Raw genomic sequence first — 13,454 nt, forward strand, 5'->3', positions numbered from 1 at the left:
ATCGTTTGTATTAACAATTTAAAATATTTCCAAAGAAATCCACAGTCCTCTATTGGTTTTCCTTTATTTTTTTTTTTGGCCTGCCAATCTTATTTTACTCTACAAGATTAGTTTTATTTTCATAATTAACTTAATTTATTCTATACATTTCTCCCCTTTTTTTCTTACTCCAGTTTCTTGTCTCTACAATGAGAGAATTGGACAAGATAATCTTTAAGTTCAACTTTGGACTCATCAAAATGAAGATGCTGGTAGCAGACATATTCAAGTTGGAAGTCTAATTGGAGAAAATATCAGCAAAACTAGAAGAATAAACTTAGGATAATAACTATGACTCCTAGGCAATGAGGTTAATGGTGGTTGGGTAGAAGAAGTAAGGTTACTGTAAAGCTGCTTTTTTGACACGAATAATGCTATTTTATAATAAAATTTTAATTCAGTGTTAAATGGGACAATCATAAATAGGTTTTCCAGAGACAGCTAGGTGGCACAGTGTATAGAGCTCTGGCCTTGAAGTCAGGAGAACATGAGTTCAAATCCAGTCTCAGACACATGATACATAGTAGCTATGTGACCCTGGGCAAGTCACATAACCCCAATTGCCTCACCAAAAAGGAAAAAAAAAGAAAAGAAAAGATTTTCCTTCTTTTCTTTCAGTTCTTGTACAAAGATAATCAAAGGAAAGAGTCTATCATGTCTCAGATCCTTGAAATCAACAATAGCCAAGTACATCAGGTAATCTGTTTTTAATCCCTTAAAACACAACAAATTGTCAATAAAACCAGATATCTACCAGTTGTAAAACTAGAAATATTTTTGTGTGTGTATATAAACACACACACACATACATATATACATACATACATACATGTATATATGTGTGCATGTGTGTGTGTGTGTGTGTGTGAACATTTGGGGTAGATTTTCCAAATTTGTGCATCCTGCATTTCTTTTGAGCTACTTCAATTCTGCTTTGCTCATAGAACACAGCACCTTCTCTCACGTGGGCACGCTATGCTGAGTGGTCCTGTGCCAGCATCTCCCATATTATACAATTTTTCTTAAGAGAGACCTTGAGAGTGTCCTTGTGTCCCTTCTTCTGACTACCATGTAAATTCTTGTCCTGTGTGAGTTCTCCATAAAATTTTTTTTTTTTGGCAAGCATACATTTTGCATTCAAACTAAGTGGCCTGTCAGTTGGAGTTGTGCTTTCTGAAGTAAAGTGTGAATGCTTGGCAGTTTAGTTTGAGAAAGGACCTCGGTATATGGGATCTTATCCCACCAAGTGATCTTCGGAATTTTACAAAGACAATTCAAATGGAAGTGATTCAATTTCCTGACAAAGCACTGGTAGACTTTCCAGGTTTCGCAGGCATACAACAGTGAGGTCAGCACAATGGCTCTGTAGACCTTCAGTCTGGTAGTCAGTTTAATACTTCTTCTCTCCCACACTTTCCTTTGGAGCCTCCCAAACACTGAGACAGCTTTGGCAATGCATGTTACTTATCAATGTGTATATCTCTGGAAAGTACACTACCAAGGTGGATGAACTTATCCACAATATTCAAAACTTTTCCATTTGCTGTAACCAATGGTATATATGAATAGTGTGGTGATGGCTGATGGAGCACACACAGACACATATTTGTGTGTGCACATATATACATATATGTATGTATATATATGCACACACACACTATATATATATATATATACATATATACACACACACACACACACATACATACATACATATATGTATACAGAGAGGTGGAGAGAGAGAGAGAGAGAGAGAGAGAGAGAGAGAGAGAGAGAGAGAGAGAAACAGAGAGAGAGACAGAGAGAGAGAACTATTTCCCCATGCCTTCTAATCTAAATTGTAATGAAAGCATTTCTCTTTCTTGACACAACATCTTATTGCTTTTATTCCTGCACTCCATACCAACAATTATATAATGGCCTTTCTCAAAAGACACCCTCGAATTTTCAGTGTGGTTTCTCTCCATCTGTACACAACAATCTTTATCTGTGATTTTATAGAACCAGAATGTTAGAGCAGAAAGGACTTTTAAGGATCATATAATCAAAACTTTTCCTATGCAAACTGAAATATAGGGAGGTTGAGAGACCTTCACGTAACTGATAAGTGGCAGAGCCTGGATTTGAAACCAGGACTTATGATTTCCCCATTATTATGATTGTTGCATAGCAACCAAACCTAACCTCTGCTTTCGTAAGGATGTTCAAACATTTTACTTCTTCCTGCTTTCCCATTTATCATAAGATCATAGATTTTGAGCTAGAAGTTCCTTGTTAGATCCCTCTTGACCATATTTGCCCTTTTCTCCTCTTTGCATTTCACAATTGAGCCCTCTACTGCTGCCCTCTAAAACATTCTAATATCCCTGGTTCCATTGATTTTGCCTACCCTGCAAATTCCTAAACCAAAATCACCCTCATTCATTTCTCTACTCTTCTAGGCCAAAAATCAAAGTTGGAAAAACTCTTAAAACTGAAAAGATTTGGCCTGACATAACTCTATATTCTCCAACTATAATTTGGAACTAGCCTCTGCTGGCCAATCCTTTTATTTGCCCCTTATCTGGTATTTGTATAACTTGCTATAGTGGCTATTCCAGAACTTCATCCTTCTGGGTAAGCCCTCCATTCCCTCCCTTTCCAATACCACAGTTGATGACTTTGCCTTTTACATAGCTAGGAAATTAAAGATCACTTAGTATAAGCTCCAAAATATAGCTCTATCTTTCAGCCATCATCCTTCTATTTTTGCATCTATTTTTTCCCACTACTTTTGGGATATATCTACTGAGTCCAAATAAAAAAAAAGGGTCTATAATTTCTTTTATAAAAAGTGACACCACCTGTTTTCTGGATCCTATCCTTGTCTCTAATTCGAGGCTAATTATTTCTCCTTTCTTTCTGTCTTCAAAAACATTTCCCCAATATCCAAAAGTAAGCTTTTGATTTCCTGCTCTCCTCTCTCCCCTAAATCTGTGCTTCCATATGAATTGAATGTTTCTGTCAGTGATACCACCATTTTCCTAGTCTCCTAGGTTGGAAGCTATCTTTCTCTCTTTCTCTTTTCCACCTTTCTCTCCACTTTCCAATTCTAATTATAGTTTATAGTTTGGCTAGACTATTTTATTTGTATTTATCAGGTCATGTCCTCAAATTCTTCAATGGCCCTATTGCTTATCTAATGCAGTTCAAATTCTTTAATATGACATTTAAATCCCTCATAATCTGGTGCCATCTTACATTTCAAAATTTACTTCATACCATTCTTTTGTTCAAAAAAACTGTACCATTCTCTGTCCCACATATTTCTAATATATTCCTCTCTCTTTGTCTTAGCTTTTGAGACTTCTTCTTCCCAGAATGTCCTCTTCCTCCTTATATTAACTTCCTAGCCATCATTTAAATACTAGGTCAAATGCCATTGATTTCAAAACACTTCCTCTGCTTCTCCCAGTTGATCATGATCTTTTCTCTTGTGGTCTAACTTTTTTTCATCTCTCTTGATACATGGATCATGCATTATATTTTATTGTCAATTAATGAATAACAATCATTTTTAAGCATATACTATGGGCAAAGCACTCTGGGAAGCACTTATATACAAATATAAAAGGGATACAGTCCTTACCTTTAAGGAACCTAAATTCTAACAAAGCAGGACAACATGTATGTGGAACAGGTAGCCAGGAATGAGAACGTCAGAGCATCAAAGGGATGATAAATTGATCCACAGTAAAATCAGGTCACATGTCCTTTCTTGGAACTGCGGTACTGTGACAGTGCTGATTCTATTACTGAATTCAAAACAAAATGAGGTAGAACAGAAGGGAGAAAAGAACGGAAAAGATATAGTATTGACCATTGGTTGTTATCCTTCATTCTTGAAGAGGACAAAAATGTTGTCACTATGTTGGAGTCAAGTTACAGTGTGTTTGACTGTGGCTGATCAGAGCAATATGAGCTTGGAGGTTTTTACCACAAGTGGGCACAAATAGTCCATATGGATATCCATATTGACAGTAGATATGTGGCAGTAGGTCAGATGGCTGTATGGTCAAGAGAAGTGAATAGAGGAGATGTGAAAAATGTCTGGTCTGTAGACTGAGGCTGGTGAAATGTAAGTCTTATTGAGTTTATTCTAGCTTACTCACAATTTGCTCAGCTTAGCTTCAGAGTAGAAGTCTTAAGTTTTTGCCCCTTCAGTAAGTTCTATTAATCAAGTTATTCTTCCTAAACTTCTTTCTTCTTGACAATTCTTTCATTCTAGAGCTACCATGCCTCTTGTCTGTGAGTCTAAAAAAAGTGCAAACTCCTTCAAAGGCCAAGGTTTCAACAGTGAAAAATGAAGAGATTCAACTTCATTTCACTGGTTCCTTTCAGTTCTAAAATTCTGCAATCTGTCATCTAGCATCACCATCAAATGGCCACTGTTTTCTTTTCAAACTCTTCTTCTAACAACAACTCTCTACTAAAGTTCCCTTTTTTTATCCTTATGTAAGGTGGCACAGTGAATAGAGTGCCATACCTGAAATCAGGAAGACTCATTTTCCTGAGTTCAAATCTGGTCTCAGACAAGTACTAGTTGTGTGATCCTGGGCAAGTCACTTCTTTCTGTTTGCCTCAGTTTCTCCAACTGTAAAATTATCTGCAGAATGAAATGGCAAGCCACCCCAGTAGTTTTCCCAAGAAAACCCCAAGTGGAGTCACAAAGAGTTGGACACCACTGAAATGACTAAACAAAAAGTCTATTAATTCCCATCCCTGAGTCTTGAATGCCTTTCTCAAACAACACAACTTTTAACCCTTTCTTGAGACTCAATTGAAGTTTATCTCCTTCCGTGATTACTCTAGTACATGAAAATGTTCTAGTACCACTCTCCTTAAGGTAAATTTCCATCTACTCCATCTATCTTTTATATATTGATTGTGTGTGCTGTCTTTCCAATTAGAATGTAAGCTCCTTCAGGGCAGGGACTGTCTTTACTTTTTCTTTAGATGCCCAATGCGTACTGAGCACAGTATCTGGAACAGAGTAAACACTTAATGAAAACTTGCTGATTAATTCACATATAGACTGTATTATACAATCATACTTGGTAACATATTAACCTTGAGAAGTCACCTCTATCCATTAGCTCCAAGAAGAATTATATTCCAAATAACTTAATGGTTAGGGATTGCATAATAATTTTGTATAGTGCAAAGAATACTAATCTTTATTTTAAAAAGTCTGTCATTCAGTCCCAGATTTGATACTAAATGTGTGACTGTGGGGAAGATAATTCATTGATGATTTTACCCTATAGATCTTTTCCCTGCTTTATGTCTCCATAACTTTCAGTATTAGAATCATATTTATTTCATGAAAATGACTTGACAGAGTAATTTCTTTTTACTTATTTCTTTTTTTTTTTAAATTTTGATGGCAATGGGGGGGGGATTAAGTGACTTGCCCAGGGTCACATAGCTAGCTAGTAAGCGTCTGCGTCTGCATTTGAACTCAGGTCCTCCTGTCTACAGGGCCAGTGCTCTATCCACTGTGCTACCAAGCTGCCCCTTAGAGTGATTTCTTTTTTTATTATCAAGAACATTTTTCTTGTAGCACACATATTAATTGTCACTTTATCATTTCATAGAATTCATATCTAAATGTATCTGGACTATGTAATTTTTTAAAGTTACTTTATATGTTCAATTTTGTTTTGTGAAATTGGATTTTTTAAGATATCTACTTCTTGTTTTGTTAATTGAGTTTTTATAAGATTTTTTTTTGTAGGTAGTCATCTATTTACTTTAAATTCTCAGTTTTGCTAACATATAGTTGTTTGTGATAGGCTTTGATCATTAAAAAAAATCTCTGTTATCAATATATTTTAGTCATTTAATTTTTTTGTGTATGTGTTATTCGATTTTCCTGTCTCCCTTCTCTATCTCATTTCTTTTTTAAAAATGTTATTAATTTATTTTGATTTGTCAACAATCACTTCCTTATGCTTTTGAGTTTAAAATTTTTCTCCCCCTTCCTCCCCACCACCCTCCCCAAGATGGTGCACAATCTGATATAGGCTATACATTTACATTCCTATTAAACATATTGTCACAATAGTGAAGTTGCAAGTAAAAATTAAAACCAATAGGAGGAACCATCAGAAAGAGGAAACAAAACTCAACAGAAGAGAAAAAGAAATGATAGTGATTCAACTTCAATAGTTCTTTCGTTGGATGTGGACAGCATTTTCTAGAGGCCTCTGGAGATGTCTTAGATCCTTGTAATGCTGAGAAGGGCAGTTTATCAATATTAGTCATCGCACAACGTGGCTGTTATTGTGTACAAAGTCTCTTGGTTCTGCTCACTTCACTCAGCATCAGACCATACAAGTCTTTCCAGGTTTTTCTGAAGTGAACCTCTTCATCATTTCTAATAGCACAATACTATTAGATTACATTCATATGCCACAACTTGCTCAGCCATTCCCCAATTGATGGACATCCTCTCAATTTCCAATTCTTTGCCACCACAAAAAGAGCTGCTATGAATATTTTTGTACATGTGGGTCCTTTTCCCATTTGTTTGATCTCTTTGGGATATAGCCCTAGAAGTGCTATTGCTGGATCAAAGGGTGCACATTTTTATAGCCCTTTGGGCATAGTTCCAAATTGTTCTCCAAAATGGTTGGATCATTTCACAACTCCACCAACAATGCATTAGTGTTCCAATTTTCCCACATCTTCTCCAACATTTATCATTTTCCTGTTTTGTCATGTTGGCCAATCTGATAGGTGTGATGTGGTACCTCAGAGTTGTTTTGATTTGCATTTCTCTAATCAATAATGATTTAGAGCATTTTTTCATATGACTATAGATGGCTTTAATTTCTTCATCTGAGAACTGTCTGTTCATATCCTTTGACCATTTATCAATTGGGGAATGGCTTGTGTTCTTATAAATTTGTCTTAATTCTCTATATATTTTAGAAATGAGGCCTTTATCAGAGAGACTGGTTGTAAAAATTCTTTCCCAATTTTCTACCTTCCTTCTAATCTTAGTTGCATTGGCTTTGTTTGTGCAAAAACTTTTCAATTTAATGTAATCAAAATTATCCATTTTGCTTTTCATAATGTTCTCTATCTCCTGTTTGGTCATGAATTCTTCTGTTCTCCATAGATCTGATAGGTAAACTATTCCTTGTTCTCCCAGTTTACTTATGGTATCAGCCTTTATATCTAAGTCATGAACCCATTTTGACTTTATTTTGGTATATGGTGTGAGATTTGGGTCTATGCCTAGTTTCTGCCATACTCTTTTCCAGTTTTCCCAGCAGTTTTTTTCAAAGAGTGGGTTCTTATCCCAGAAGCTGGGGTCTTTGGGTTTATCAAATAATAGATTACTATAGTCATTGACTACTGTGTCTTGCATATTTAACCTATTCCACTGATCCACCACTCTATTTCTTAGCCAGTACCAAGCAGTTTTGATGATTGCTGCTTTATAATACAATTTAAGATCTGGAATTGCTAGGCCACCTTCCCCTGCATTTCTTTTCATTAGTTCCTTTGATATTCTGGACCTTAAATCTTATTAACTCTATAAAATAATTTTTTGGTAGTTTGATTGGTATGGCACTGAATAAGTAAATTAGCTTAGGTAGGATTGTCATTTTTATTATATTAGCTCGGCCTACCCATGAGCAACTGATGTTTTTCCAATTATTTAGATCTGACTTTATTTGTGTGAAAAGTGTTTTGTAATTGTGTTCATAGAGTTCCTGGTTTTGTTTCGGGAGGTAGACTCCTAAAGATTTTATAATGTCTACAGTAAGTTTAAATGGGATTTCGCTTTTTATCTCATACTGTTGGCCTTTGTTGGTAATATATAGAAATGCTGATGACTTATGTTGGTTTATTTTATAGCCTGCAACTTTGCTAAATTTGTTTAATATTTCAAGTAGTTTTTTACTTGATTCTCTAGGATTCTCTAGGTATATCATCATGTCATCTGCAAAGAGTGATAGCTTTGTTTCTTCTTTGCCTATTCTAATGCCTTCAATTTCTTTTTCTTCTCTTATTGCTAAAGCTAAGTTTCCAGTACAATATTGAATAACAGTGGTGATAATGGACATCCTTGTTTCACCCCCCGATCTTATTAGAAATGCTTCTAGCCTGTCGCCATTACATATAATGCTTGCTGACGATTTTATTATTTTAAGGAAGACTCCATTTATGCTGATGCTTTCTAGTGTTTTTAATAGGAATGGCTGCTGTATTTTATCAAAAGCATTTTCTTCATCTGTTGAGATGATCATGTGGTTTCTGTTGGTTTTGGTGTTGATATGCTCAATGATGCTGATAGTTTTCCTAATATTGAACCAACCCTGCATTCCTGGTATAAATCCTACCTGGTCATAGTGTATTATTCTTGTGATAAGTTGCTGCAATCTATTGCTAGTATTTTGTTTAAAATTTTTGCATCTATATTCATTAGAGAAATTGGTCTATAATTTTCTTTCTCTATTTTGACTCTTCCTGGTTTAGGTATCAACACCATATTTGTATCATAAAAAGAATTTGGTAAGACTCCTTCTTTACCTATTTTCCCAAATAGTCTATATAGTATTGGAATTAATTGTTCTTTAAATGTTTGATAGAATTCCATGTAAATCCATCTGGCCCTGGAGATTTTTTCCTAGGCTTGTTCAATTTCTTTTTCTGAGATGAGGTTATTTAAGTATTTTATTTCCTTTTCTGTTAATCTGGGCAATTTATATTTTTGTAAATATGTATCCATTTCACTAAGATTGTCAAATTTGTTGGCATATAGTTGGGCAAAATAATTCCTAATTATTGTTTTAATTTCCTCTTCCTTGGTGGTAGCTCCACCCTTTTCATTCTTGATACTAGTAATTTGGTTTTCTTCTTTCTTTTTTTAATTAAATTAACCAAAGGTTTATCTATTTTATTGGTTTTTTCATAAAACCAGCTCTTAGTTTTATTTATTAGTTCAATAGTTTTCTTAATTTCAATTTTATTAATTTTTCCTTTTGTTTTCAATATTTCTAATTTTGTTTAGTTGAGGATTTTTAATTTGTTCTTTTTCTAGTTTTTTTTGGTTGTATACCCAATTCATTGATCTCCTCTATTTCTATTTTATTTATGTAAGCATTTAGAGATATAAAACTTCCCCTAAGAACTGCTTTGCTGCATCCCATAGTTTTGGTATGCTGTCTCAATATTGTCATTCTCTTGAATGAAATTATTGTTTCTACGATTTGTTGTTTGACCCAATCATTTTTTAGGATTAGATTATTTAGTTTCCAATTATTTTTTAGTCTATCTTTCCATGGCCCTTTATTACATATAATTTTTATTGCATCATGATCTGAAAAGGATGCATTTAATATTTCTGCCTTTCTGCATTGGATTGTAAGGTTTTTATGCTCTAGTACATGGTCACTTTTTGTGTATGTGCCATGTACTGAAAAAAGTATATTCCTTTCTATCCCATTCAGTTTTCTCCAAAGGTCTATCATACCTAACTTTTCTAATGTTCTATTCACCTCCTTATCTTCTTTCTTGTTTAATTTGTAGTTAAATTTATCTAGTACAGAGAGGGGAAGGTTGAGGTCCCCCACTAGTATAGTTTTGCTGTCTATTTCTTCCTGTAATTCCTTGAACTTCTCCTCTAAGAATCTGGATGCTATACCATTTGGTGCATATATGTTCAGTAATGATATTACTTTATTGTCTCTGGTGCCTTTTAGCAGGATGTAGTTTCCTTCCTTATCTCTTTTGATTAGATCTATTTTTGCTTTTGCTTTGTCTGAGATAAGGATTGCTACCCCTGCCTTTTTTACTTCAGCTGAAGCATAACTGCTCCAGCCTTTTACCTGTACCCTGTATGTGTCACTCTTTTTCAAATGTGTTTCCTGTAAACAACATATTGTAGGATTATGGTTTTTAATCCATTCTGCTATCCATTTCTGTTTTATGGAAGAGTTCATCCCAATCACATTCACAGTTATGATTACTATCTGTCTTTTTCTCCATCCTTTTCCCCCCATTTATGCTTTTCTTTCTCCTTTCTCCTTCCCCCCACTAGTGTTTTGCTTTTGACCACCTCCTCCTTCAGTCCCTCCTCCCTTCTATTATCCCTTTCCCTTTTCTTCCCCCTTACCCTTACTGCTTCTTCCCTCCCTTCTATCCCCCCTTCCTTTTCTTTCCCCTTTTCCCTCCTACTGCCTATAGGGCAAGTTAGATTTCTATGCCTGACTGATTATGTTATTCCCTTCTTGAGCCAAATCTGATGACAGTAAGGTGTAAACAATGCTTACCCCCCTTCTTTCTTTCCCTCTGCTGTAATAGGACTTTTTGTCTTTTCCTGTAATGTAATTTGCCCTTGTCTGCCTCCTCCCTTCTCAGTACAGTTTCTAAGATCAGATTAATCAACTTATTTGGATCCATTTAACCCACTTGATTAGATTTTTTTTTATCGTTACATCAAAGTTGACTAATATCCACCCTCTTTTATATATATATATATATATATATATATATATATATATACTTCTTTAACATGCTGTAATAATAATACAGTTCTCAAGAGTTGCAAGTGTCATTTTTCATTGTAGGGATGTAAAGAGTTCTCCCTTATTAACAACATATTGTACCTTTTCCCATTTACCTTTTTATTTCTTTCTTGAATCTTGTACTTGAAGATCAAATTTTTTGTTGAGCTTTGGTCTTTTTATCAGGAAGATTTGGAAGTCCCCTGTTTTGTTGAATATCCATCTCCTTCCTTGAAAAATCACGGTCATTTTTGCTGGGTAGTTTATCCTTGGCTGCAATCCAAGCTCCTTTGCCTTATGGAATATCATGTTCACCACCCTGAGGTCTTTTAATGTAGAAGCTTTAAGGTCCTGTGTAATATTGACTGTGGTTCCATGATATTTAAATTGTTTCTTTCTGCTACTTGCAGCTCCTTCTCTTTCATCTGGTAATTTTGGAATTTTGCTATTAACTTCCTTGGTGTTTTCAATTTGGGATCTCTTTCAAGTGGTGAGCAGTATTCTTTCGATGGTTATTTTGCCTTCTGGTTCTAGGACTTCAGGGCGGTTTTCCTTTACGATTTCCTGAAAGATACCATCCAGGCTCTTTTTTTCATCATGATGTTCAGGTAGTCCAATAATTCTTAAATTGTCTCTCCTGAATCGATTTTCCAGGTTGGTTGTCTTACCAATGAGGTATTTTACGTTTTCATTTATTTTTTTCATTTTTTGTTTCTGTTTGACTGATTCTTGCTCTCTTGTAGAGTCATTAGTTTCCATTTGTCCAATTCTAGTTTTTAACAGATCGTTTTTTTCTGTTAGTTTTTGTGCTTTCTTCTTCAATTGGTCAATTGTATTTTTTAAGGACTCTTCTACCTCTCCCATTTGACTTTTAAAATCCTTCTTGAGCTCTTGTAAGAAGGCTTTTCGGGCTTCAGACCAGTTCATATTCCCTTTTGATGTTGCACTTGTGGGTTTGTTGAGAATGTTGTCCTCTTCAGAATTTCTGTCTTGATCTTCACTCTTCTCATAATATGAATCTATGGTACATTTCTTTTTACTCATGGTGTTTCTTTATTCCCCCTAGCCTTTAAGGAGATTGAGCTCTCCTGCTGGGGAACAGAAGGCACTGACCCAAGCTTCTTGTGTTGGGAGCCTAGGTCTTGGTCACTGGCTTTGTGTGCTGGGGCCTCTGATGTTGGCAATTGGAGGCTGTAGGGCTCTGTCAGCTTACCTTGTTACCTTGTGTTGGGCTGGAATCAGCAAGGCTGGAACTTTCAGGCAATTCTAGGTTGCCTGATTTTCCTTTCCTTTAGCTTTCTTCAGCTCCTTTTAGATGGGTGCTGTAGGGTATTTATCTGCCTGGGGCCCTTTGCAGTGCTGCCTCCCTAGTTTCTGCTAATGCACTGGGAGATTCCTTTGCTGTAGAGTGCTGAGACACCTGGTGATTTTCTGAGCTGATTTCCACCAGTTCCCCCTGCCCTCACTGAGTCACTTGGAGGTCCAGGTGTTGGTGTTTACCTGCTCTACTACCTGGGCTTCAGGATCTCTTCCTGGTTGACAGTTGGGGGCTGTACAGTTCTGACAGCTTACCTGGTGTTGGGTTGGAATCAGCAAGGCTGGGACTTTAGGAAGACTCTAGGTTGCTTTCTTCAGCTCCTTTCAGATGAATGCTGCAGGGTTCTTTGGAATGCTGCTTCCCTTATTTTTGCTGAGGTCCTGGGAGATCCATTTTCTGGGCTGCTGCACTGCTGCTCCCCATCTTTCTTCTAGTTCATTTGTTCCAGGGTTTTTTTCTGGGGTGATATTTTCTGGGTTTTCAGAGGTTGATAGGGGAGAGTGAGAGTGACTACCTTTTTACCCCACCATCTTGGCTCCTGGAAGCAGGAGTCTGGCTCTATCTCATTTCTATGTTAGGATTTCAACCTCTCATTCCCTCTTCCATTCCCTTTGCTTTCTTATTTTGATATGTATGAATAAATATAGCTACTGTTGAATTATATTAATTATAGCAACTATTAAATATATATGAATGTTAACATATGTGCATGTATATATGTATATATATACATGCATGTCTATCTATTCTATCTATCTATCTATCTATCTATCTATCTATCTATCTATCTATCTATCCATCCTTGTTTTGTTGTACTGTCATTCTCTCCAAGGAACAGAACAGCTAAGTAGGTGGGAGTTACTCTCTATCCCAAGTTTTAAGGTCTTGTACCATATTACCTTTAGACCTGTGTTCCCTTAACATATTAGATGCTGACCATCTCAAAGATACTTTATTGGGGTGAAATGCACTTCTGGTAAGTGTGACATTTTCTTAAAGGATTTGGAATACTAAGGTACACATTCCTTCCAGACATAAACCATTATAAGGCCTCTGTCTCTCTCCATAACCTCTACCAAAATACCATGCCTATGTTTTTTAATGTCATTCAGTGTAAATTGTGACTGAGTTTGCCAGTTTGAATTTGAAAGAAGGGAAGCTATCCAAAGGAGAAGAGATATATGTGTATGAAAGCTGAAGCAATTTGAGAAAGAGTTTCTACAGTTTTGGAAAATTATTGAGAATATACCAAATCATACCTCCTAGACTTCTTTTGGACCTTAGAGAGAAAGAAATAGAGAGATATGCTTGTGGTAAAAATAGATGACGGCTGATATGATTGTCTCTATCCTGGAAGACTATATTCACACTTCATTCTGTTAAGCAAAACTATGTATGAGTATAGGCATTACAAAATATCAAATAATTCCAACACAATTGGTACAAGGATCACCACCAGTTGAGAGGAATCAGGGAAGGTATCATGTAGAAGATGGCGCTTGATTTAATCTTTGAAGGATACTAGGGATTTTAAC

The sequence above is a fragment of the Phascolarctos cinereus genome, unplaced genomic scaffold (assembly GCF_003287225.1).
Source record: "Phascolarctos cinereus isolate Bilbo 61053 unplaced genomic scaffold, phaCin_HiC Scaffold_7;HRSCAF=346, whole genome shotgun sequence".
NCBI lineage: Eukaryota > Metazoa > Chordata > Mammalia > Diprotodontia > Phascolarctidae > Phascolarctos > Phascolarctos cinereus.